Here is a 24961-nt window from a genome sequence, read left to right as displayed (position 1 = left end):
TAAGAAAATTTCATAGAAACAGATATGTTTCTATGAATTGGCATTTTCTGACAAAACATTTGGTCAAAAAATTCCTCACCAGCTCTAATATGTACTGTTTGTAGATTCTTGGACAAATGTTTGTATTTCTAGATAGTATTTATTACAGTAAATTCAATTGCTTTCTGACCCTCAGGTTAGGATTAAATGTAATTGTCTGTTTTAGGTGATCTGAATATAGCTGGGAATATGGGGGCTGTCATATGTAAAACCAAGAGTAATGTAGCCCTGCCTAATAGCTTTCTGATGCAGGATGAATATTAGAACCACAAAAAGCAACCATTTAAAAAAAATCCCTGATCTTTATTCATTACCCAAATTTATTTAACATATTTTCCATTCTGTTATTTCTAGCCGAGTAGCACAGATGGAATGTTTGGGGTAACGATAAGCCCTGTTGCTGCTAGATAGTTGTGATGGTTAAGTAAACACAGCAATCCTCATTTAGTCACTGGATGGGTTCACCTACTTGGAAAGGCTTGGGAAACTAAAAGCTATGGCTTGAAGATTTCTCAAGGATGGAGATGTGTTGGAGGCAGCTTGCTCAAAGTTGCAAAACTGTGGATCATACAACTGTATATTAGGTCTCTGGAACCTGCTGTTTCCAAGACATGCAAGAACACTGGCATTGGTCCACTTTTTCTGTGGAAGATGGAAACATTTTATCTAAAGACTGTAACAGTCAATGTCAAACTGTTCATATCAAGCTACTTTTTCCTAAACTGCCATTCACTATGAACATGCACTCATATAATAATTAATTGCCGCTTAAGTGGGTTAAGATTCTTTCTTTGCTCCAATTGGTTCAATAGATTCATAAAGTTTAAGATCAGATGGATGACTGGATCATCTAGTCTGACCTCTTGCATATCACAAGCCATTACATTATAGCTTGTTACCCTTGAGCCCAATAACTTATGTTTAGCTAAAGCATATCTTCCAGAAAGGCATGCAGTCTTGATTTGAAGACTTCAAGTGACAGAAGAGACATCGCTTCACTTGGTAGTTTGTTTCAATGGGTAATCACACTTACTGTTTTTAAAAAATGTGCCTTATTTCTAGAAGCTGTGATTTCCTTTATAAATAAGAGATTCAGACACAGTCCACTAACATATCTGTGTTCCGTGACTGAGGTAGTCACCCTGGTAGGGCGAGATGAGTAAAATGCTGTGGCTAATTTAGATTCATACTGTACATTTACCATATGGTTCAGTGGATATGATTCTTCCCTTTTGAACAACAAAACTAATTAACTTCCTACCAGGACTTGGACAGATACCTTAGTGTGGCTGATACCACGATCCAGAAAAAGAACACTGCACAGTTGGGGAGGTGTGTTCCTTCACAGGAAACAGTATGCTGAGTTTCCATCTGTCTATTTTCAGCAGTTAACCAGTGTATAAAAAATATCTCACAAGAGGAAAGTAAAAGGGGCAATAACTTCAGCATCCCAGCTAATGATCCATCAGTGAATCTACCCCTCATGCTGAAATCTGCCCCCCTCTCCTTTTGGATGTACAATATTGTTCAATGCAGTAAAACAAATGAAGAGAAGAGACCAGGAGACTAAAAGGCCAATGGATTATCTGTTAAGCAGCCCAATCTCAATATGCCTCAATTTGTCTAATGCTTGATTTATTGCCTTTTGTGCAAAGGTCAGAAACTGCCATACTTTCCTTTGTGGTCCACCTCTCTTTTTACCAGCTCCATCTGGTTTGGGTAGATCCAAGCCATGACCACTGTGGACCACTTTATCAAGTGACAGTTACTCTTTGGAAATGACTTTTAATCAGCAGAGAGCTTTGACAATGGAGACAAGGAGAGGAATGTTTTGAAGGTTAAAGGCAAATGACTTGGGAAAAGCTAATCTGGTTAGCAGAGGACTAAGAGCCATCTGTAGTGTGCTCAGTATATGGGGCAGATAGCCAAGTTTTCTCTCCAGCCGTAGCCTGTTAGGAGGGGGAGGAAAAAAAAAGCCAAGGCTGTAGAGTTTCTGTGGAGCCTCTATTCCCCCCACACACACACACACATTTGGAAAGTCTGCTCAGTTCCCAATGGGTTAAGGCAAATATAGCACTGTACATTAATAAAAAGCTGTTAAAAGCAAGTCTGTAACACCAACATGACTCTGTCCCTCCTCCTCCTTATTAAACATTATGATTCAAGTGGACCCTTATGCAAGGGATGCCTTTTATTTTTCATTAAAATAATGTAATTACTAGTAATAAAAGTGACTATGAAATAATATGCATTGCCTGCTAATTTGTTCTATAATTCTTGGCTTTTGATAGGCTTATAAAAGGCAGACCACTGGCCTCCTGGTTGTATCCTTGACAAGGGTTCCTTAAATACAGTCAAGACAGTCCAAAGAAAATTAAAACATTCCCCATCTGCAGTTTATTCACTCTTCATGCGTACATTGGCCCTCCAGTCCCCAACCCAGTACACTGTTTCTGTCCCTTTAGTTGGAGGTTTCCTAGTGACCTTTGCCAAAGCTGGGCACAGTTCAAAGTCTCTTCAAGGACTTGTCTTTCACACCCTCTGTTTTCTGAGCATCCCCAGTGTACTGCACTCACCTGCTGCTCTTTGTAGGGAAACGGCTAGTCTCCCACAGGTGTGCATCCTTTAGTAATGAGTGTTGGCTAGCCCCAGGCCTTCTAGCCATTAATGGGCAAATAACCCACTGATGTAGGAATATAGGCCTTTTTTAGCCAAGAGTTTCAGTGGGCTATATTGTGTACTCCATTTGTAGACTACATTGGAAAGCCTACACTGTAATATTAGAAAAAAGATCTATAAAATATGTGGTTTCTGCAAAATTTTTGCAGAAATGAATTCATTTTTCCACCAGGGAAAACCAAAATGAATTTTTAGTTTGGGATAGGGCCAATGTGAATTGAAACTTCTGGGTTTGTATAACTGAATCAAAATGTTTTAATTCAGGATCAGTTAGATGTTCCCCAACTGAAGAAAGAATCCGAACCTCCCTGCCCCATAATTCCTCCTTTCTGGAAGGAGGTCTTGTGATCTCACTTCTCATATCCAATTGTCATGGGGTCATCAACGCCCTTGCCAGCCAAGCAGTGGCACTCATTGCTTTATTTTCCTTTGGGGGTGGATCTTCAGACGTTGGTCTGTTCTGCTGATGTCGTTTAGCCCTATGGCCAAGTCTCAAACTTACTTAATACCTTCTGGGGTATCAAAAGCCCAACTAAAGGGTCCCAGCAACCAAAAGTTTCCTTTGCCTTTTGAAACTTCTCTCTGCCTATCCTCGGGACCTTGTTCCCAGCTCCTTTCTGGGCTATCTTTAAGAATCTTTCTAGCTCTGGGACAGAGCACCCAGACTACTTCCCTGGAATACTGTTCTCAGTCTCTGCTGGTCTCTGTTTCTTTTGTCTTTCCCCACTCATTATGGGGCATTGGGTACTGAGCATCCTGCAAATACAAGCCCAGGGCCTTTTACAGGAGCCTGCTCACTCATTGTGGTTCTGTTCCAGACTATGCACTCTCAACGTTGTTATAAGGCCTGTGTGTCCATTAAACAGTTTGCTGATCCCCTTAGCCCTACCCCCTGAGGCTGGGGGGAAACTAATTAAATCTGTCACAGGTGGGTCTGGCCCCAACTCTGCTGAATGGTAGAGGGTGCCTCATGTCTGCTTTTTCTTCTTTGACTGGGCTCACTTGTTGGATACGTATTTCCCAGTTCAACTGCTGTGGTACATTAGGGAAGATGTGATTGCAGAGCCTGACCCATAGAAGAAAATGGAAGCATGGGGGCACCTGAACTAAAATTTCTCTGTAGCACCACAGTGCCTCTGAAGTTCTGGTAGTTCCAGGTATGGGTGAAATGAAACTTATGTTCAGAAGTCTCTAGAGAGTACTTGGTTTGGAGGCCCTTTTCAATCTCTTAGAGATCTAGCTGAACCCTAATATGTTCTCCAATACATTTACTTATTTATATTCTTAATGGAAATGTAAAATTGCACTTTTCCCCTTTTTTTTTGCATTAGCTAGTCATATTGAACCAGCTGGGATGACACAAAGGTGGCAGTAAATGCCATGAGAGAAACTAAAAAAAAAACATCTCCTAAATATCTTCAGCCTCCATTTGTGCACAAAAACATGATAGGAGAATACACAGAGCAAGAAAAATAAGAGCAGAGGAAAGAGCTGGAGAGGAGCAGGAGGTTATTTACTGTGTCTTGGGTCCCAGGTAGAAAATGCATATAACAGGCAGTTGACTGTACAACAAATTAGACGCTGTTAAAATCTAGGCATGAGTTGTGCCAGATCTGTATGTGGCCCTGTTTGTTATGTCTGGCAGAATGAAATCGACATGAGGGCCATGTCACACATCTCTCAAGTTCTGAATATGAAAATGGCAAGACGTCAAGCCCCACCCACCGTAAAAGATAATTCTGAAACAAACGTGCAGAATCTCAGATAGCATATTCTAATCTGCAAGGTGGGTTTTGGTGAGGACCCTGCCTTATATTAAAAATCTTGGCCACCTAATGAAAAAAGTCAATTAAAAGGATCTATCGCTGTCAGACAAGGTAAGCTAGGCGAGTCGTATAACATTTAAAAGAACTCACTGAACTGTGAAGACTGACGTTTGAGTCATAAAACCAGACTTTGTTTAACAAAGTTAATACATTTTAAGCTTGTTCTGTCTTAAGATTTAATAAAACTGGAGCAATGAGTGATTGCAGAATTGAAAACAGATTGGCTTGCATTTCAGACCACATCAGGTTTAATTTAACAGAGATATTAATTTTGATTTTTTACATTAATAGATATGGAAGGCGATTGTGAACAATCTGTCAGTTTTACCATTCATATGCACTGCACAGAAGGTCTTTAAACTACCTTGAGATGCCAAGTAATTAGTTTCATATGCTTCTTGGTACCTGTAGTTGATGCTTGTTGCAGAAAAAATGTTGGAAGCCTGAACTTTTCCCTCCTCTCTCCACAAAAACAATGAATTATAAAAATATGTTGTTGCTACTAAGAAACTCAGAGCAGGATTTGTACCTGAAATGCCAGGTGCACTGGAGACATTGGCAATGTTGGGATGTCACATTCTAACTACTTTCCTCCCACTAGTCCACCCAGCTTAGCAAGAACACTTCCCATACCTTGACTGTACTTCATCCTCTTCTGCAGTGGTCCGTAAGATTTCACATGCCAACCAAGCATAAGTGGGTTCTGTGCTTGGATAGAAGATTTCAGAATAACTATTTAGAGGCTGCAGGAGGTTGTGCCGGTGATTCAGTAGTTGCCATTATTTGTTGGGATTGTTGAACTGATACCTCAGCATGGTGCTAGAGGGTGCTGTACTGCTTGAGTGATACCACCTTTCAGAAGAGAAGTAAATCATTAGGGCCAAAATGCTCAAAAGTGACCACTGATTTTGGTTATCCTATTTCTTGGATGCTCGGTCTGAGAAACCTAGGAACTGGTCTTGTAAGGGCTCAGCAACCATAACTCTATTTGAAGTCATTGGGAGCTGCAGGTGTGGAGCTTGTCTGAAAATCAGACTCAAAGTTTGACAGCTGGGGCACCCAAAATCAGTGGCCACATCTAAAAATATGGACCAAAATATCACCAGTTTGGCTTCTTTTTGGGGGAAGGAGGTTTGATGAGGATGAAGGGTGTTAGCCCATGAATTAGACACACTCTACCTGGGTAATTCTAGAGCTGGTTAAATAATGGAGACAATATGTTAATTTATTTGCAGGTTGATGACAAATATCAAATAATGGTATATGATGAATTTTAATCTGAATAATAAACCAATTTATTCATAAATAATTTATTCATCGGTTGATCGGGAAAATGTATTGTATGAAATAGTCTTGACTTCCATGGCTGAGTGAAATATTCTTGGCTGCTGTTCAACCAAATTACATTCTGCATGGTGTCTGTATTGCCTCTGTAGTTTCAATGGGATACAGTACTACTTAAAAAGGTGAATTGCAAAACACTTTCCAACAAATATTCAAACAGTTTTTAATGAAGTTGTTTTGACTCTTTTTTTTAATGCTCTTTTTAAAATTTTCTTTCTATGGACATTATAAAAACATTATTGCTTGTAACTCAGTATTAACTCCAGTTCAGGAAAACAGCCCTGTTTCAGAAGAGGGCTTAATCACATGCTTAAGACCTGCGTCAATCAATGGAACTTGAGTACATACTTCAGTGTTTCCAGATTTGGGCCCTTTTAACTTAATATTGGAATAGAATTGTGGAATGTCAATTTTGAGCTTGTACTCAAAATATTAACACTGGAAACCTAATTCTAATATTTACACTTATCCAGTTGGGAAGTGAAATAATACCATGTGACCTCTGTGTCCAATCAGACTAATAAAATTTATCTTTTGGTTACTACTTGCAAAAGATTTATTTAGAGCAAACTACAGAACAAGAACTGTTTACCAAAGTTATTCATCAAATGAGCAGTTGGTGTTTTCATCTTGCTCCAAATAAAGTCTACATGTGTTGTAGAAGGTTAAACTTTTCCCCTCCGTACAGTTTGTCTTTATTATTTCAGAAATTAATAACATAAACTTAACCCTAAACTTTTTCTGTGGTGCTGGTTGTTGTAGGATATCTCTGACCTTAATTTCCTCTTTCCAGATCCACCTTTCTCATTTCCTGGTGGAGTTCAGGAGCTGCACTAGCCACAATGAGTAAGCAAAATTTTATCACCAAGTTGATGATGATGCAGGGTTCTAACTCTGGCCAACAGGTGGAGTTCGAGAAAAAACCTGCATTCCTGTGTGGTTGTATATCATATTTCATGGAATGTTGTTGCTATTCCTGTTAGGAAAAGTTATGGTAATCTATGTGTATACAATATAGATTGCAATGTCCTGGCTCCAGTGTTTGCCACTGCCCTCTGCTGGATATAATCAGAACAGATTAACTGTGTACCTCAAGTGCTATAGTGCCAACAGCTAGAAGAAAATTTCCTTTATCTTAAGTGGCAGGCATTAAGAATCCAGCTGTTGTCATGAGTGGCTGTGTTCTGCTTACTGTCAATTCCCTAGATGGTTATGGATATGTTAGCTTTTAAAAGAATCGTGTGTCTGTTCCAGCAGTCTTGCAAGATGACTAATATCAGGACTAGGAATCTCTTTAAATAATTCCTCAGAGGTGTTCCTGAGCACTGGCTTGATCATTTGGATTCTGTCTACACTAATCTACATTAGCTGTTGTGGTACTGATGACAACAAGCGGGTGTGAGCCTCAGAAAAATAAGAATCATTCAGAAACTTCAGTCTGGTAGCTGGAAGAATATTTAGAAATAGAGAATACAACCAACCCCTGGAGTGACATTTTATCTCCTGCCTAAAATAAACATAGAGTGACTGTTCACCTTGGGGATCCAATATTTGTTCTTCCTAATACCAGGTTTGGGTCCAGTGCATAGGTAAAATGCAGATTGTGTCTAACATGACCTTAGAACAAGCATGTCATATAATTTATGCTAAGAATTAAATTCTTTAGCTAACTTATTCTCAATCACTTTTCTTTATGCAGTGTCCTCTATTGGCTGTGTCACATTCTGGGGTGCAATCTACACCAGTGAGGGGTTGTGTCATCACCTTCCCTGTAACCCTGGGTGTCTTAATTGCTCTGTTGCTGTGACTCGCAGCTCAGACACCAACAACCAGCAGACAAGCATGCAGTATCCCAAGTGTTTGAGTGCTATGCAGCCCTGGTTCAATGCTTTGACTCCAGAAACCATCCTATAATATGACATCCCCACTCTGGTTTCCACCAGCTTTGGTTACACCTGACAAGATCACCCCAACACTCCCCAATCCCGAATTTTCCCCAAATTGTGTGCTCTGCAAGGTCCAGCCCTTTCCTGGACCATTCAGAGGAATGATCAGGTTTGTTTGCTCATTTAAAGACACAATATACAGCAGTTTGCCACATTATCTGGAGTTAACATTTACTTCCATTCAAATACAGCACTGGTTTGGTTTAGATTAAAAATAAAACCAATTTATTAACAAAATAGTATAGGTTAAGTGATGCCAAGTGGAAGGAATAAAGTTAGAAAGGGTTACAAATAAACAAGAATAAAAATATACTTTTTAGTGGGTAAGACTTAACTCAGCAAGCTAAGGCCTTGGCTTGAAGTACATTTCTACCCAATCTTTGGTTCCCAGCACCTTCAGCCCCCTTAACTGAACCGCTTGCAAGAGCTCTAGCCCCTTTATGTCTGTCCAGTGATGGATGCCAAGATGGCTTCTACTTCTCCTTATATTGTCTTTCCAAACTCACTGTGTTATCCCCAGACTTAGGATGACCTCACACTGTTCTTCCTTTCCTGAAGACTTTCCATCCACTTGCTGATTTGTATGTAAATAGAGCTTCCATTGTTTTGGGTCACACCTTGCTTAAATTCATTGGAGAAAGGTAGATATCTGTGAGAGAATCAGTTTCTCGGTATGTTTTGGTCACAGACTTTAAAACAAAATATCATTAAGTATCCATATTTTATATAGTGTTAATACATACATATCACAATGATATTAATCACTAGGTTGCCATTAGCTTTCAGAAAAGACCTGACACACTTCTATTATACAATAATATTGTATATAATCAGTTGATTCAATTAATTTCATTTGATGGTCAGGTTTCCCCTCAAGAGGCAACCTCCCCCCTTATAAGTGTGATGTCTTTGTTTACCTTTTACATAAATGTGCTTTCATTGTCGCTGCTTGATGACAAGCAAATACACATTCCTTTGTCTAAAGCAGATTGGGTTTATGCACTGCTTGCCAAACACATTTTAAGAATATAATTTCAGCACATACTCATAAGTCTTTATACACACCCTGTAAATACACCATGCAAGAATAGTAATGATCAGCAAATTTGTAGTTTTCCAATGATATCGTACATGACACAGAGTACTGCACCACCGATGGGCCTGTGTGTCATAGGCTGAACAAATACAATGAAGACATGCTCCATGCTCTGTGGAGCTCACTATCCTCTGCGCTTAAGTTCTGAACTCCTACAGTAGTTAATATTCTAAACGCCATTTGAAAACTGGGATTACAAGCACACTGAAGCTGTACAGCATATTGTCTAGCTCTCGTAAGTCTTGACTAACACTCTGAAATGCAGTAGATTTCTCTTGTTGCAACAGGATATAAAATTTAACTGATCCTTTTGTTTCATGAGAAATGGGGCCTCAAAATGGTCACCGGTCCCTCTTGCTGAAGTGCCATTTGGGCATTGCTCCAAAAATTAATTCAGTAAGCTCCGCTCCTTGGACCAGTGACATTTTCAATCTCTAGTTTTGTATTATTTTCTTTATTTAATTAAATGTAGTTATATCATGCTTGCTGCAAAGAAAGTGAGAAGTAGACTGAGAATAAGTAAAGCAAAGATGTCAGAGCTGTTGAAACCTAACAATTATTTATTGATTCACATAGCATCTTTCCTAGGGCTCATGTACACTGACAAAATTGTTGCTTGCTGTATGCTATAGATACATAGTCCATTTCACCCAACACCAAAATTGAGAGGCAAGCTGCAACCATTATAATGGCACTTGAATGCTACCTAACAATTTAGGAGCTACAGGGGGGGAAAAAAGATACTTACAATTAAATCAGTAGGGAATTTTAGGCAGAGAGAGTGTAATTTCCATACTGTAATTCAGCTAGGACTTTGGGGCACAAATCTTCCAAAAACTGCATAGGATCTTTAAAGACTAGGAATATAGTCAGGACCTTGGTTTTATATTTCATCCAAAAGACAGCACCAGCAATAGCATGATGTCCTCTAGCATGATCTTGACAGAGAAGAGCACCATGCACTCAATTGCCAACATCATTTCCTGTAGCATCTTGCTTTTTCTTCTCATGCAGCTACCAACCTGGCTCAACTCTGCTTAGTTTGTAAACTGTAACAAGAGGACAGCCTGAGATGGCATGGCTGCAGTTGCTCAACTCTCTCAGGCTAAACTTTCCTGCCACATCACCACTTTAAGACAAGAACATTGTTTAGGTCCCTACCTTGCAGTGAGCTGGGACAGAATCTCGGTGTTCTTCTTTCCATTTCAGACCAGTGACCGGTTTGTCAGTAACTTCCTTTTCTTCATAGCAGATGCCAACTTGGCACGATGCAAGCTTCCTCTGAACTAGATGCCACTACTGTTTCCTAGACTGGTAAACAGGGAGTTCTTATGTGAGTAAATGCAGCTGGAATCCTCTTCTCCCCCCACCCTCTCTGGGACTAGAGAATATTACCTCTTTGACCCACCGCAGGCTGCTGAACCGTGGAGCAAGAACACAGAATTTCCTGCCAAAAGTGAGCCTTGTGCACAGCAGTGCAATCTACCACAACTAAAATCCTGAGCTAACTTGGAACTACCACTTGATTCAATTAGATTAGTATCTGATGCTCAGTTCTGCATAGTAGCTATGCATGTAATTTGGTTGAAATGATGCGTGACATACAGCTCTGCCACCCATCTCCCTTCCATTTTGATTTCCTGTTGCAGTTGATTGAAATGACTTCCCTGGTCTAAAAAAAGAACATTACGATTTCTCCTCTCCCTCCTCCCCCTTTTTTAAACTTTTACTGTTGCTTCTGAGACAATTAAGATAATTCAGCCATTTAGAAAGCAACAGTCACGGTGGTCTTAGAACCATTTACATTTTTAGTGTTAAAATGCAATAAAATGCCATTATTGCCTACTGGAGTGTTAATGTTCTCTTATTGTGTTTGGGCTGTAAAGAATGGCTGTGTTACGTCTCTGTGTGTATAAGGAAACTTGTTGCTAAGACCAAAGAGGAATGAAAAAAATTATGTGTCATTTGCCCTAAAATGGTTAATTTTTTTAGGTTTCCAAAGAGTCATTTTCTTGAGAAGGAAGGTTAGTTGTGCATTAATAATAACATTTAAATAGTGTATTTCAACAGTAGATCCTCAGCTGCTTTACAGGCGTGGGCAAGCATTAATATCCCTATTTTACAGATGGAGAAACTAAGGCACAGAGATATGAAATAACTTGCCCAAGTCAGTTGCAGAGCCTTGAACAGAACCCAGGTTTCCATGACTCTGACTCTAGTCCCTATGCACCTGCTCATCTTGGCTAAACATGATGTTGAACTTTCTGTCACCTTTTCCTAGTTATCCTTTCCTTTATTCTCTGAATCCCCTTATTCTTTTCTTTTCCTTCCCATGCCCTCAGTCATTGAAGAAATATTTAGTTTCATTAAAGCCTTCTTCTGCACCCACTGAGGCCAATGTGAATTTTGCACTGACTTCAGTAAAAGCAGGTTCAGACTCTACAATAGAAATATTCTGCAATATCTTAAAAGAAACCCAACTAAATAAATGTAATTCACATGTTATAAATATATATTTCTAATCCAATATTTAAATCACTGTGAAGCTTTTTATAATGTTTTACAGTAATGGTTCAATGCTCTACTCATGTGAATAACATAAAATATGAAAGAAACCTATGGTTAAGAACATAAGAATGGCCATACTGGGTCAGACTAAAGGTCCATCTAGCCCAGCATCCTGTCTTCCAACAGTGGCCAATGCCAGGTGCCCCAGAGGAATGAACAGAACAGGTAATCATCAAGCAATCCATCCCATCACCCATTCCCAGCTTCTGGTTATTTTTGACTAATTCTTTGCCAGAGATTGCTTTTGTACAGGTGTCTGATAACTCTTATTATGCATCTCCCCCACTGTCCACCTCCTCATCACCCCAACCCAACTGCAGTGTGGGGAGAGGGAAGCGATTAGCATTTGGGAAAAGTCTGGGTTGGTTGTTAGGAATGAATTAGGGTCTACAGAACCAGCAGAGATAGCACAGCTAATCTAAAACCCAGGTACTGCCTTGTAAATGTGACTGTACTAAAGGAATTTTGATTAAATTCATAACCTACTGGAAACAGAGACAGAGACGGACTGATCCTTGCATTTGCATTATGGCACAAATGTGGGCATGTCTATATAGCAAATTAAGGTGTGATGGTAGTGTGCATAGGCATACCATCGCTAACTTTAATTTGTCTAGCACACATAACAAACCTGTGAAGACATGGGGGCATCGGCTTCAGCACTGGCTAGCCACCCCAGAACAAGCCAGCTGGGAACCCTATGCACATTGTGCTGCTAGCCTTTGCTGATGTCCATGCCGCTACATCTTCACTGCTATTGTTACCTGTCCTAGCTACATTAAAGCCAGTTTGTGTACGACTACCTGCATTACAATTATCTTTTGCGGTGTAGACATACCCCCCTATGTAGCCTTATATCCTCAAAGAGCAAGCAACATACTGGAAAAAAACTACTGCACCCTGCTTTCAATTAGAGCATACTGCATCGGACTTGTTCACTCTATCCTCCATCTCACTGGGGACTGACTTACTTGTAATGTTCTAAGTGTCTGGAATTTAACTGAAAGATCATACTTAGGGCAGGCTTTTCTACACACACAAGTTGTAGTTACAGTGGTACACAATATAGTTAAAGACTATAGAGTGTAGACACAGCTATATTGCTATAAAAGTGCTTGTGTGTAGAGCTTATTCCGGCACCGGAAGGGGACTACGCTATATTGATAAAAAAAATAACGAGGAGTCCAGTGGCACCTTAAAGGCTAACAGATTTATTTGGACATAAGCTTTCGTGGGTAAAAAACCCCACTTCTTCAGATGCATGGAGTGAAAATTACAGATGCAGGCATAAACATACTGGCACATGAAGAGAAGGGAGTTACCTTACAAGTGGAGAACCAGTGCTGACAAGGCCAATTCAGTCAGGGTGGATGTGATCCACTCCCAATAATTGATGAGGATAAAAAGCACTTTTAGCTGGGTACAACAGCATTCACACTAGGGCTTCTACTGGTATAACTATTTCTATAAAATAAATTACACCCTTAACTGAAATAGTTATGCTAGTACAAAAACTGAGCTCAATAATGGGCATCATCGACTTGAAGAATTAACTGGATTTGCTAGCCTTCTCAGGGCCTGTTAGAGATGCTGCTAAAGGGATTCCTAATGGACAGGTTCTGACCAACAAGCAGAGTTCTAGCTCATCTGATTGTTCCTGTGTTGTTTTCTTTTTCTCCTGTATGTTGGTCTCTCATCCTTCCAGAATCCATTGTTGCTATGGGTTTGGAAGAAGGGAAGGTTCACTTTAATTATTTTTTAAAAAAAAACAAATGCATATTTGTGATTTTAATTTCACTTACCAAACCAGTTCCCCCACCCCCATCAAAATGATCAGTGTTCAGAGTAAATTGAAACACCATAATGAGAGCCAAACTTGTTTCCCAGTAAAAATCTAGCCTATTCACTCGACAAACATTATAGAAGTGGAAAGTATTATTATTATTATTAGATGTTCTGTGTCTGAGACAGAAGTGTGAGGTGGCAGTTGCTACGGAAACTAGTACAAAATTGCTATTAACAGCAAATCTCCTTGTAAGACAGCTGTCACTTCTGACACATAGATTAGGTCTATCCTCATTTGTGAGGCTCTTTTAGAATAAATACAAAGTTCTTATGTTTTCCATATTTATGATGGGAATTTTCCTTTGTCAGTGTCACTTTGTCACCCATAGGAGCTGTGTAGCCTTAATGGAGTTTATATAGTTTGACATATAAGTTCCTTCCTGTACTGGAGTGATGTTTGCTCTCCCAGGCTGGTGCTGCAGAAAAAGATTTTCAGTTTCACAAGTACTGGAGATAATGACAACACATCATAGAACACTGAAGGCTTTTGTTGCCACAGTGGCAGAATTCTAGGTTTCATAGTTATGCTAGGACTGCTGCCTTAGACTTGTGGATCTTTTTGCTATTCCAGTAGCTCCTGAAACATGTAATATGTGGAGTTGCCATTGTAATTATCTTCTGTTAGATGATGTCCTCAGCCATTTGTAATTTAGCATGACCAGACTTGAGGCTGTCTATGTCCTTCAAATATCAGACAGAATGTCCACTGTTTTTCCATTGTCTCCCTATCATATTTTCACTTCTCATGTAGAAATTTCTTTACCTTTCATTAATGCTGAGCCCATGCTATGGGTCTGTCTAGTGTCACATTCCTTTGCTTCTCAAAGCCCTTCTTCCTGAGCCTCGTGACCTGGAAGATGAGAGAAGCAGATACAGAGAAGAAAGCTTTCACCGTCAAGGTTGTGAACATATTGACCAAATAGCCTCAATCAAGAAACTTAATCATGGGTGTAAATAACTTTTTATAACTGGTGCAGTAAAGGTATATCACACCCTCGAGTTGTTCCCTACAAGAAGTCTATTTGTTTTAGCCAGGTCTGATAGGGTACAGAAGCTTTCTTCACTTTATTCTCTCTTCCATCAGAAATCCAATGGCCCATCACTTCCTGTGCTCATCCCTTCCTATTTTTTAAAGCCCTCTCCTTAAGGAGAGCAGTTTTTGGAACCATACCCCCTTGATGTGATCTGTGGTGGATATGCATGAAAATTTTCCTTGCACCCATTAACTGTGGGGATTAAGTTTTCTGATTTAACTCCCATTCTTAGTTTTTGGCAACAAACTTTTTTCCATCTGCCTCAGAAAATTTCTCCTTATGTAGTTTTGGGCTTCCATGTGAATGAGCATTTATGCCCACTGATTCTCTATCCAAATACCTTATTTCCCTCTCCCCCCTCTCTATTTTTAACCTGGTAAAATATGCCATAACACTGATTGTCTGAAATTTTCCTCAGGATGGGAGAAAAGGAATCTGAATTACAGTGATTACAGTGTATAAGGATCTTCATGGGGAGAAAATGCGGGGTACTAAAGGGCTCTTAAATCTAGCAGAGAAAGGCATAACAAGAAACAATAGATGGAATAGATGGAATTCAAATTAGAAATAAGCACCATTTTTATTATAGTGATTAACCATAAAAAAGCATGAAGGGAAGTGTGAGTTCTGATCTCTTGATGTTGTCAGATTAATACTGGATGTCTTTCCGGAAGATAACCTTGCATTTGGCTAAAATATTTGGGCTCAGTACAGGGGTAACTGGGTGAAATGTAATAGCTTGTCATATAGAAGAGGTCAGCCTCCAGGCTAGTCAATTATTTCTTGTCAAGGTCCAAATTTCTTGATAAAAGTCCAGACTCCAGAGAAACATTTTTCACACCACAATAACAATAATGATAATAAGTACATCAAATATTTTGTGATCCGTTCAAAAGCATCTGGTGGTCTCGATTTGACCTGCTGTCTGCCTATTGACTAGCCCGGTCTAGACACTTGTGCAGAAGGAAAACACTAATTAATCAGTTAATGGTAGAGATTATGTAATAGGATGAAATCAGTTCAGCAGCACAGATGCCCATTAGAGGTTTGCATTTAATGACTAGATAAACATTAAAACAATCATTTAATTATATTCAGAGGTGAAAGACAGTATTTTGTTTTGATTTAAGGCAGAACTTTTCATATGACTGACAAGGCAGTCAGCTCAGATTCTTCTGCTTCTGATACTGGTGACTGGCATAAACATTGATAATTAATATCATTTGCATTATTAGAAGTTTATTTCAGTTACATTATGGTTCTATCTTGAAGTGGAAAAGAGAGGTTTGGGATTTGAGAGGCAGCTGCCAATTGCATGCACTGCATTTTGTTTTCTGCTTGCTGTGCTTGGTTGGTTTTTTTTTTTTAAACTATTCAAATTTGAGACCAGAAGATGTCAAATATCTTGCTCCCAGGAGGTGTGTGGTGCCAGGGTTAGAAATCTGTGCGTGATTGCTACACATCTCTGACTTTTTAGCTTTAGCAGAGTGTGCACAACTAGGGAGAACAGCACTGAGGGAATTTAGTGAGAAAACTTTGGAGTTCAACCCAGACCAGTAAGGGTTTGTGTCACCACCTGCCCTGCAGCTCTGGTTCCTTAAATGCTATCCTGTGACACCAACATCCAGCATACAAGCATGAAGGTCACTTCCTGGCATCTACCAGCCACTTACTTTTTGCAGGGTGACCCCAATACCTGACACAATAAAAACAAATTCCCAATGTTCATGGCAGAGGGGACAAACTGGACAGTCTCTACGCAAAAAAATAAATGGACACAAATCTGACATCAGGAACCATAACATTCAAAAACCGGTAGGAGAACACTTCAACCTCTCTGGTCACTCAGTAACAGACTTAAAAGTGGAAATTTTGCAACAGAAAAGCTTCAAAAACAGACTCCAAGGAGAAACTGCTGAGCTTGAATTAATATGCAAACTAGATACCATTAACTTGGGTTTGAATAGAGACTGGGAGTGGCTGGGTCATTACACATATTGAATCTTTCCCTATGTTAAGTATCCTCACACCTTCTTATCAACTGTCTAAATGGGCCATCTTGATTATCACTACAAAAGTTTTTTTTTTCTCCTGCTGATAATAGCTCATCTTAACTAATTAGCCTCTTACAGTTGGTATGGCTACTTCCACTTTTTCATGTTCTCTGTATGTGTGTATGTGTATATATATATATATATCTCCTTACTATATGTTCCATTCTATGCATCTGATGAAGTGGGCTGTAGCCCACGAAAGCTTACGCTCAAATAAATTTGTTAGTCTCTAAGGTTCTACAAGTACTCCTGTTCTTATTCCTAGTAAATAATATGTTTGAATGTAGCCCTTGTTCTATTCAGGAATTATCCACAGACATTGATTTTACTGATTTATTTACTTGCATGTGTATTTGTGGGACTTTCACTTTCTGTGAACAGTCTTGTGAACAAAAGAGTCACTCATACTAACATTCGCTGAAAATAAATAAAAAGGATTATGAATGCAGGCAAAGTGAATTCCCTGCTTTCATTGAAACGAATGCTCATGAATATTTCTTGCAGTATTTTCTCAGCTGTTGTGAAGACAGATTTCACTGTAATAGATTTAACCATTGATTGATGAACCTGAGTATGTTCTGAGATTCAGTTCCAAATGATTGTAACTTCTTGGGTCTGCAAAATTGGGCTAGAAATCTTGTGAGAACAGCCTTTTGTCTACCCCATGCTTCCAATGAGTCCCATAAAGTGTTTAGAAGAGACTATATTGAAGTATCAGAGGAAGGCTGGTCTTGTGCATTAGACATTGGTCTGTGGTTTGGGAGATTTACGTTTGGTTCCTACTCTGCTACAGATGCCCTATGGGAAGTCACTTACGCTGGGATTTTCAAAGAAGCCTAACGGAGGTAAGTACCCAAATCCCATTGGAATTCTGTAGAAGCTGGGTCCCTGACTCTCTTAGCGTATGTCTACACTACCCGCCGGATTAGTGGGCAGCGATCAATCCAGCGGGCATCGATTTATTGTGTCTAGTCTAGATGTGATAAATCGACCCCCGAGCGCTCTCCCGTCAACTCCTGTACTCCACCGCCGCGAGAGGTGTAGGTGGAGTCAACAGGGGAGTGGCAGCAGTCGACTCACCGCGGTGAAGACATCATGGTAAGTCGATCTAAGTATGTCGACTTCAGCTATATTATTCATGTAGCTGAAGTAAGTAACTTAGATCAGTCTTCCCCCCACCCCCTCCAGTGTAGACCAGGGCTTAGATTTGCTTGAAAATCCCAGTCATGGTTTCTCTGTGCTTGATAGATTGTCACTTCCTCTTCCACTCCTGGTAAGAATCCAGGCATACAGACAAATAAAAAATAGGGAAAATCAGTTAAGGTAAATATGTATTTTATCTGAATTGGCTTGGCCAGCCTACATTTTTAATCCTTTAAACACCTTAGAATATGGCCAAGAATGGGATTGCTGTGAGCCCTTGTGACCTGGTATCTTTCCCCATAGTCTGGAGAAGCTGGGACTAAGCAAACCTGATTACAGAATGAGCACCACATGAGGGGAATCAGGCAGTTCCCCATAAAGAGCAGAAAGGGGCTGCAATAAAGAGGGAAAGCAGGTTTCAGTGGAGACAAAGGGTAGCTGGAGAAAGAGCTAGAATGAGATCCAGGAGGGAAGCTCAGAGCCAGAATAAAAGCCTTCCATGCAGGGAGGCCTCGGAGAGACCCTGGCAAAACAGAGAAGAGATGGAAAATCTCCCTAGCAGGGAGGCATAAGAGAGAACTGATTAAGCAGGGAAGAGACTGGGGTCCCAGAGGGGAACTTAAGAAGCTGGGTAGAAACTGACCCAAGGAAAATTGTAGCTTGATTGAAGGAGCAGACCTAGTCTGTGGGCACTGTGCCTACTCGGGGCACTGTGCTGAGTAGAGGGTGGGACTGGATTTCCCTAGTGGCCCCTGGAACGGAGGCATACAAACTCATTGTGGGGATTATTGAGCCCAGCACAGGGGCTGCAGGCTAAGCGCTAAAGACAGGCTGAGGAATAGCCATGGAGAGGGTAGAAGGATTTTGGTTGTGTTACAGGCTTTTGGGGACTTTTGTTTGGACATTTGTGACCCCAGAAAGGGTGAACTTAAGATGGTGACCTGGCCAGAGGGCCAAATCATTGGAAGAGAAGTCACCACAGAACTGGAACAGCTGTTGGCAGAAGGTGCCAGAGAAGTGAGAGCTGCTACAGCATGTATTGCCATGAGGGGGCACTTGCTGGTGAGTGAACTCATTTATAACCCTAGAGATTTCCATTATACACTGGTTTCACAGTAACAGCTGTGTTAGTCTGTATTCGCAAAAAGAAAAGGAGTACTTGTGGCACCTTAGAGACTAACCAATTTATTTGAGCATGAGCTTTCGTGAGCTACATGAAAGCTCATGCTCAAATAAATTGGTTAGTCTCTAAGGTGCCACAAGTACTCCTTTTCTTTTTTCCATTATACACTGGGTATTTTGTGATATTTTTAAAGACAGTCAGTCTAGACACAGAAGGAGGCATGATTCAGGAAGGTTTAAATAAAATTGCAGCCGGGCAAACCCCTTCATAGCATAGCACTTATCTTGCCTCAGTTTCCCTCCTGGGTTTTCTAATAGCTGACAGCCAAGGGTAATTAAAATGGTATTTCCTGTCTCAGGGTTTAATGTATAAAGTCCTTTATAAACTCAGTTCTTGTGGCCCTTTCAATTTCCAAATCTTCTCATTTCTGGGGCTTTAAACCTTGGATCTCTTGGCTCCCAATTCCCTCCAAGCAACAGAACTCAGTTGGTCCCATTCATTCCCCTGGCTTCTCTGGAGAGTCTCTTTCCTCAGGTCTATTCTCAGCCCCAGTACTGGGTTTAAATTTCTTCTTCTTTGGGACAGGATAAACCCCATCTCTCTCTCTCTGGGGATTTCCTGTATTACTAGGAGATCCCAGTTTCCAGGTTCTCCTTATGGTGGATTCTGGGCCTCTGAGAGTTCTTTCTCCAAGGTCTCATCCTTGCCTCAATCCTGGACTCAAACCTCTTCTCTGCTGGGACAAAGTAACTGCAGTCGTCGTCCTTGAAACAGTGCTTCACTTCTAGTAGGCTTCCTCATCCCACGAGGATTCAGTTTTGCTCAATCCTTGGGATATCCCTTCAAGTATGTAATTCTAGGCTCCCACTTAATTGAGCTCAGGGCAGGGCTTTATCATGCTCAGGAGATAGTCATCTGATTCTAGAATCAGGTGATTATCACTAGAAAATGGGCCAGAATAGCTGTCATGTCTCTCTCTAGAGGTAGCCGTGTTTCACTGGTGGAAGGGTGGTGTGTATACTGAAAAGAACAAAAACATTCTGGCTTCCCACTCAAAATTTTTCTGTTCTTTTCAGGTTCTACACTCATCACCAGAGTATCTGAGCACCTTCCAGTAGCGTATTAAGCAAAATGACTACATGTCTGTCACACATCTTTCTATGTAAACTGATGTTTTCAGTGTGTGACACTGTTCACTCTGGAAACACATTGACTTGAGGTTTTGTGGGTTAGGGAGGGCTGAATGAGTGGAAGGGCAGAAGGAGAGAGAATTGTATATTACATGGGCTACATTTGGGGGCATTGGACCCATTTTATATTTTTCATACTGTGAGATATTAATACTTTCTTCTGATTCAGATTACATCAAGGGAAGGGTTCTACCCAAAATTTGGGTTTTGATTTTAACTTCAGGTGTTTTGGTAGTACTGGGGTCCAAGGCTTTTGTTAGTCCCTATTTTTTATGATGGACCAATCTTCACATTTCAGACTAAAAAAAAATCCCAAAGTTCAGCCCCAATTCTGACTCTGTCTGAGTAGATTCTTAGGCCACTTCCCACGTTTGTGGTATCTGAGCACCTCAACAGTTCTATTGATAAATTGAGAGCCCATCTTGGTAACGTATATCTTGCACATCCAGGACCAGCTCAGAATATGTCTGGAATTACCCAGGGAGATAATTCACCACTTGCATGATTTAATTTGTATCTGGATTACTTCAAGCAAGACAAATAGTAGTGCCACAGAGAGAATAATGAACAAGGGCAGCTCATTATTGTAACCAATGTACAGTATGGATAAGATGTCTGCATTTAAAATGTTTATATCTTATGATTTACAAATGCTTTCATGAAACTTTGCTCCATAACTCAAATGCTTTTTAATGCCTCATCTGAATCATGGAAAGGCTTGAGAGAGGATGTGGTTGCACAATAGTTTAGCTGTGATCACCTATAAATACAAACCTGATCAATCCAGCTCTCATCCTAGTGAGATTTGCCTATCGTAGGGATTATTGGTGATGGGTTGCTTTTTTGTGGTTGTGGTGTGTGTTTGTGGGTGTTTTTTTTGTTTGTTTTGCTTTTTTAATTTTTGCTGTAAAATAAATTATGCATGACTTCAATAAATTCCCTAAAATTTTTGTACAGCTGGAAAAAGTGTGGATTGAATCCCTCTATATGGGCTTGATCATGCCAGATGCTGAAAAACCTCTGAAGTGCAGAGCCTCCTCAAGTTGCATTGAAGGATGAACCCTCTATCTTGAAACTAGCATGTTGGGCTCTAGCAGTTCAATCTTCCCTTCCACTGCACTATCCCCCTGAGAGGGTCCTTCAGCTGTGGTCTGGAGTGGGTATGCTTGCATGTGAAAGATTATTTCAATTTGCTGAAGCTGCAAGTAAGGTAGCAATAGTGATTTTGTGACTCTGAACATCACTTAATGGCTGACATGCCCCGAAGAATAGAGATTTATATCCCATGTATTAACTCCTTCTAGCTGTAGATGTTGAAATTAGCCATGTAAATGATTTTTTTTTAAATCCTTCTTAAACCTCTTGGCTCAAATGACCTCTAGTGACAATGGATTCAGGTGGATAAATATACATGTTAAAACGTTGTCATCTTTGTCCCAGTTTAGGGATGAAAAGCTCTGTACTTTTGGTATTTAAGGTAAAATTTCCAAAATTTTCCAAGTGACTTAGGAGCCTAAGTATCTTTTGAAAATGGCACTTAGGCTTTTAACTTGTTTAGGCACTCTTGAAGATATGACCTTCAGTCTCTTCCATACTTCCTTTTCCCCCAGCCAACCCCTCCATATGATGGCACCATCAAATATTTTGATAGTACTGATTGTTTTGTTGTTGTAGGAAGTAATAGGTGGAGCTCATGAAAAGAAAGTTAATATTTTAACTCCTCTGTGGATGAAGACAGAGGGAAAAGATGGTCTTGTGGTTAATATAAAAATATAAGGGGTACTGTGACCTGTTGGATTAAGTGGAAACTTAGTGTCCATACAGTTTGGTTCAAATCCTAGCTCTATACAGACTTCTTTGTACATGGGATCATCCTTCTGTGTCTTTGTCTCTATTTTCCCCTCCCCTACTTCTTTATCACTCCATGTGATGATACCCAAAGTGTTTACAACAATACCAATCAAGTATGTTGGTGGTGTTGGCCCATTTAACACTGAGAAGTAGATAGAAGTTCAGGTGGGAAAACCACTTGGCAGTAAATGCAGTTGGCCTGCCTAAGTCTTTTGCTGCCAGTATACTATTGTCTGCTAAATTTATCATTAAAAATATAGCCAATTATGGAAATTATTAAATGAGTTTTTTAGACAGTCAACCAGCTCAAATCATTAACTAAAAAAGTCTTAAATGGTGGTAATGGCCAATTTCTTGGGGATTATTGCTTCATTAATTATCCCATCTTGGCACTTCTATCTTATTAGAATTAAAATGTGGAAGTGTTTTTCTGCAGGCAGGCACTGATTATGTTAGTGTATGCAATGAGCTCTTTGCATGGCCTTGTTTTTAAAGCATGGGGCTGGGAATCAGAAGATCTGCATTCTGTTCCTAGCTTTGCCACTGTCTTGCTGAGTGAACTTGAGCAAACTATTCTCCTTGCAATGCCTCTGTTTCTTTTCTCTAAAATGAGAATATGAATACATGTCTACTATCTACATAAATAATTGGAACTAACATGCAGTTACCCATTGCTCTGTTTCATTCCTTTCCCTTGCCTTTCCTCCGTCTTGTCTATTTAGACTACATGCTTTTAAAACAGGGTGTTTTTTTCATATTACGTTTGTGCTAGGTGCTGTACAATAGGGCTTTCACTGCTGACTTGAGCAGTGTCAGTTGCTGCAGCATACACAATAATGACAACAATAAATGCAATCTTTCTTTCAAATGGCAGCATTGTTATAATTACACAATTTCAGGACAAGATTAATAGGCTCTAAGGCCTGACCTCCTGCTTAGCCCAAACTGTAGAATTTCACACAGGGATTCCTGCCTCTAGGTCTGCACCTTATGGCTGAGGTAGAGTATATATTTTTGAAATTTTGATTGAAAAATTTAGTGATGGAGAACATATTGCTTCCCTTGGTCATCTGCCTCAATGGCTAATTACACTCATTGTTAACCATTTGAATCTTTTCTATGATTTAAATGTTGCTGACTTCATCTCCCAGCCATTGGCTCTTGTCATAGCTTTATTTACTAGATTAAAAAGCCCTGTGGTATCAGATATCTTCTGCTTTTCTAAATCACTACAGACTAATCAAGTTGCCTGATCTTCCTCTCCCTCCCCCACCTCCCGAAAAAAAGAAAAGGCTCTTTGAAGATGGTCATGGACCTGGCCCCAGGAGGTGCTCTGAGTTGGGAACCTTTCCACTCCTTCTATTCTGAGGAAGAAACCGAACCATATGCCCTCCAGACCACTACCAGCTTAAGAAGTCTCAATGCCTCTCTGAACCTGGTACAAATGCATAGAAGGGGCATTAAGCCATCAGAAATGAGCCTGAGGCTGGCCATTACATGGCTGAACAGATATAATCTTAAAACTACTATGCTCTAAACAGGAGACCCAAGCACTGGTATATGCATGTTCTATTTGTGATATGCATTGATTAGTGCTGAGATCGATGGTGACACTCTTCTCCCTTCTCCCCCCTCCACCCCCCGGAATAGTACTACTTTTGTGGTCAGTCCATCTGGTGTGTGTGCATGTGTATGTACTCCTACATCAGCAGTAAGGACGAGTGTCCGATAAAAGATGAGAATGTAGCACAACAGAGACCATAGGAGTTGAGAGACCATGAGTATGCATCCACTGTATGCATTCCAGTTCTAGAGATATGGTTCCAGCAATGTTTCCCATTTTTAGGTATAGATAATATTGCTGGAATCAGTAATATCACTAAAACCTGGAATGCACTTTTTATGTAGGTTCACTGTATTTTAGACTATTTCAGTCATTTTGCTTTTTTAAAGCAGTATTTCCCGTTTGCTCACTCTGTCCTCAGAGTTCAATTCTTAACCTAATACATGCAGTAAATGGGGGAATGGGGGAGTTGTTTTTTCTTATCCACGTTTCCACAGTGAGTATTTGTTGTTTTGCAACGATATTGATGGTGTATAGTGAAATGCATTCATTAGCTGCAGTCATCAGGATGCTAAAGCTCAGGACACTGGGATGCATGACAAGTTTAACTGCAGAATTCTGCAAACAAAGGAGCTCAGGTGGTGTAATTTCTCTGCAAACACTCAACAGATTCATCGGGTTTGTGTTTAGGCCCTGGTAAGATGTAGTCTATGCTATTTGGGGGAAAAAAAATCTTTAAAAAGCGTAAAGCCAGCACTTGAATAAAATTTTCATACATTGGGATGTTAGAAAAAGAAAAGTAGCCTATACCTTCATCAAAAACTGAAGCAAGTACTACTTCTGAGCAAGGAGTTTGTCTCCTTTCCCTTGTTCCATTAGTTTTCATTATTATTGACTCAAACCTCCGATCTACCTTGGACCAGAAGTGAAAGACAAACTTGGGGCTTGTCTACATAGTGTGTCCGTACTCATTAGAGGAGTGTAAACTGTAGCGCATTCTACAGTATTGCACTCTAACTGCCTTGTGCAGACCCTGCTGGGTGCATTGATGTAGTCTTGTTTGAAACATTACTGTACGCTAGGAACCTTTTAGAACATATCAGCTGGAGCTACACAGGGCAGTTAGACCACACCATCTTCAGAGCTCTGTGGTGTGCATTGTCACACTTTGTAGACAAAACCTTGGACAGTATGCTCCCACGGTTGTAAAGAGAACTGGAGATATGACACATAGCATATATGGCTATAAGATTCTCCTCAAATGGATATCTTATGGCTGGTTGAAATATAAATTGCAGATTTAGCCCTTTATTTTTCTGTTTGAAGAATTTTGTGAACCAGTCCTAGTTGCTGTGATTTTTCTCAAGTTCTTTGTGCGTGTTCAGATAATTCATGCAAATAAATTCCAGCGAACAGGTTATCAATAACTGTTAACTTTGAGTATTAGCAAATTCATTATGATCTGTGACAGAACACCTAACTCACCTGCTGTTTCTGTTCCCTGATTGAATGTTGGAAAAAAGAGGCGAACAAATGGGTAATGATATAATTTCCAGTACAAATTTTCAGGTGAATAAATATTTGTGCTAAAAATTCATGAAACTTTTGGAATTGGGGTGCTCATAATTACCAGGAAGCCATCCAGATACTTGCAAACTA

The 24961-nt window shown here is 40.0% G+C and overlaps 1 protein-coding gene across 9 annotated transcripts in view; it reads left to right on the top strand.

Annotated features, from left to right (window-relative positions):
* LRRC4C (leucine rich repeat containing 4C) overlaps positions 1–24961 on the top strand; it is an 850059-nt gene that overhangs the window by 157990 nt on the left and 667108 nt on the right. For 7 of the 9 annotated variants that reach the window (XR_013635945.1, XM_073348031.2, XM_073348035.2 and 4 more), the window contains exon 2: positions 6682–6734. The exons of the other annotated variants lie outside the window; for them this stretch is intronic. The gene's annotated coding sequence lies outside the window, so the exon portion shown is untranslated. The remainder of the gene's footprint in view (positions 1–6681; positions 6735–24961) is intronic. 9 annotated transcript variants of the gene reach the window in all.

Source organism: Lepidochelys kempii, chromosome 6 (assembly GCF_965140285.1).
Source record: "Lepidochelys kempii isolate rLepKem1 chromosome 6, rLepKem1.hap1, whole genome shotgun sequence".
NCBI classification, from domain to species: domain Eukaryota; kingdom Metazoa; phylum Chordata; order Testudines; family Cheloniidae; genus Lepidochelys; species Lepidochelys kempii.
The sequence above is the reverse complement of the archived record's forward strand: the minus strand, read 5'-3'. Positions and strand labels throughout refer to the sequence as shown.